At 44.7% G+C, this 3,216-nt stretch overlaps 1 pseudogene; it reads right to left on the bottom strand.

The window, feature by feature from the left end:
• Positions 1–277: 277 nt before the first annotated feature.
• Positions 278–1,720, bottom strand: LOC110316958 (annotated as a pseudogene).
• Between the last annotated feature and the right edge of the window lie 1,496 nt (positions 1,721–3,216).

Below are 3,216 nucleotides of genomic sequence, written 5' to 3'. Positions count from 1 at the left end.
TGTGTGTGTGTGTGTGTGTGTGTGTGTGTGTGTGTGTGTGTGTGTGTTCTGTGTACGTTCTGTTTTGTTTTACATTTGAGTAATGGCCTTTATCGAGCAGAGAGAGTCCACCAGTTCAGCTTCGAGCAGGCTTTCCCTTCAACAGTTGCACTCATCTCTCCCAAGACTCCAGCTGAGACCCCTCCTTCTCCTGTGTTGATGAGGGAAGTAGAAGTGCATCACTATTTTCAATGGAAAGGACAATGCAAGACAACACTTGATCCTCCAGTCACTTTCCTTAGTTGATTTTGTCCTGGAATATATACAAGTTATTGGTGGCAACTACAGCAATAATGCTCTCCGTGCATTATTATATCCTGGGGTGCCAGGCTTGTGAAGGATCTTCTTACTGAGGCCAAACTGTCCACACTAATCTCATCTTTCTTTCTCTTAACCCCTGTGCATACTTTCCAGGGCTTCAGGCTGGCTCAGGGTTCACTGTTCTCTCTTGAGGCTTCCAGTGTAACATCCCTTTGAGTGTTTCTATCAAACATTCTAAAGAAGTTGTTATAGGACCCCGTCATAATGACTGTCTGAACCATTCCAGCAGCACTGGAACTTGTCAAAGATGCAATCATTCCCATACAAGGAGCAGAGCTTGCTTCGTAGGTATGCATGGACCTGGTGGGTCTCGACAGGCCTGCCCTCCATGTTGAGGTCCCATAACTTCACTGACAGCGTCTCTGGTCATCATGTATCGACAGTGTGACTGGACTTGGCATCAGGTATAGATGAAATTATTTCTGAGTAAAAGGATCTACTGCTGAGATCTTCTGGCTCTTCAAAAAACTTGGCATGCCTGTCACATAGGGCAGAGGAACGCACGTCACACAACTTGATGGTTCACTGGCATGGGTGGAACTCTGCGGCAGTGACGACTTCTGTCAGCTCCTCCATATTAGTTGTCTTGTTGCAAAGTTCCTATCTATGATTTCTAAATGCCATAGGTTAATTCTCAGCTCCTCGTAAAGTCCATGGGCTTCAATACTGGAACCCATAGTGCCATAATTCTAAATGGGTCTCAAAGTCATCCATCTTCATCTTTCAAGTTATAAACTTCTGCTCTCTTATCCAGTTCATTTATTTTTCCATAATTTAATAGTTTTATCATTTGTAGAAAGTAGAAAATGAGCAGCATTCTGTTTGCGGTAGCCACCTGATTTTATTAAATCTTTCTTCAATTTCTAGATTTTTTAAACAGTCCAACTCTGGCCCATGACTCTGAAAGGGACTGTAAACACTGTACTCTCCCCTAGAGTGAGCGTGGCCTTTCTCTTGTTCCCATTGGAAGATAACAACTCTGCCACCTTGGTCTCCTGTTGCCAGAAGATCTCCAGAGTAGTTAACCTCAGCAGTGGAGATGATGGCTCAGTCCTAGAACACCTGGGAGATGGAGGAGCAGAAGATCAAGGTTTGAGGACAGAGTGAACTACATAAGACCTTCTGCCACCTCCTCATCGACAGTGCCCTTCACCTGTGAGAAGCACCACTGAAAGTCGGTGCGCCCGCCGGCAGCCTCCTCTGGCTCCTGCATGGCGTGGGTGAGATGTGCCCAGCTAAGCGCTGCCAGCATCCAGAGGCACTCCAAGCACTCAGCCCCTGCACTGCCACTGCCACCTTCACCTGTGAGAAGCACTGAAAGTCGGTGCGCCCGCCGGCAGCCTCCTCTGGCTCCTGCCATGGCAAGGGTGAGATGTACCCAGCTGAGCACAGCCAGCAGGCAGAGGTGCTCCGAGCAGTCAGCCCTGGCCGCTGCTGCCTTGTGTGTATGTTTTAAAATCTTGTCTTATTTATCCCAGGCTGTCCTCCAACTTGCTATGTAGCTGAAGATAACCCCTGAACTTCAAGTCCTCGTGAGACTATGTGCTAGCCCTCCCGGTTGACGCAGTGCTGGGACTTGAACCCAGGGTCTCAAGCTTGGCATGAATTCTACCAAATGAGCTACAGCCCCAGTACATGTACATAGTGCTTTAAACAAATCACTACCTCAGTAAACTAAGCACTCAGCCCAGACTCAGAAAGTGAGTTGCGTCCTGTGCAACAGGGACCCAACTCCTTCTGAAAAACTAGTGTCAGTCCACCCAGAAAAATCACTTTTATTTTTATCAAAATTTACAATTGGTTGTAGTCCCAAGCCTATCTTATGAGAGACTAAGCAAATGGAAGTCTGGATGTCTGACTGACCATAGCTTGGGATTTTATCTGAACTAATCCATGCCCCACCCCTATCATCTACACCACTCCTACCCCATGCCTAAGAAGTCCCTGAAAGTGCCCAGTGGAAGGCTTCCCTCCATGCTCCTCAGTTGCTCTGTCCAGTCTCCATTCACACTGGGAGACTGGGAGTCGTGAGAACCACACAACTGTTCTGCACAGGATAGTAACTGTAACAAGACAGAGTCATTCAGAAGATGACAGTCTTGGACACAATGTCATCCCCTCTCCAATCATTTAAAATAGACAGGATGCTGCCCCCAAAACCATGCATCCTTTTCTGTGACGTGGGGGCTTTTCTAAGAATGCACCTCCTGGGAGCAAAAACCAAAAGAGAAAGACACACAAAACTCCTCCCTCAGCTTGCACTTGGAAACCACTCAAATCGTGTCAGATGAAAGGAAAATCTATTAAAACATGCCTTTACATAACTAAATAAAAACACCTTCTTTAATCAACATGATAGCACCTAATACTTCAAGATTCCTTGCAGCTCAAGTTGGAAAATAATGAGAACTATAAGCATCATAATATATTATGTGTGTGTATATATATACATATATAAGTATATGTTTATATATATGTTTATATATGTGTGTTTATTTTGGTCACATCTTCTACATAAAATAGTATCAATCCTCAAAGAGTTAGGATTCTGAATAAGAGGTATATATGAATTATCTTTAAGAACAAATGGAAAAATAATCTAAAAGGGTAGATAGTGAGTTCTTTAAGTACATATCCGTTGAGCCATATCTGTGTCCCCCGAACCTACCCAGAATATACCACTAGTAGATTCTTAAGTAATATTTGGGGTGTAAAGAACAGGGCCAAGGGAGAAAGAGCAAGGATTCCAGAGAGATAAGTTCTGCATGGTGAAAATGAAGCCACCTCAACTTAAGGTCCAAGAATGTCTTTAATTCTAAGAACTGGCTGACTGTGATGACCCATACTTGTCACCCC

This window comes from Mus pahari, chromosome 2, assembly GCF_900095145.1.
Source record: "Mus pahari chromosome 2, PAHARI_EIJ_v1.1, whole genome shotgun sequence".
In the NCBI taxonomy this organism is placed as follows: domain Eukaryota; kingdom Metazoa; phylum Chordata; class Mammalia; order Rodentia; family Muridae; genus Mus; species Mus pahari.
The sequence above is the reverse complement of the archived record's forward strand: the minus strand, read 5'-3'. Positions and strand labels throughout refer to the sequence as shown.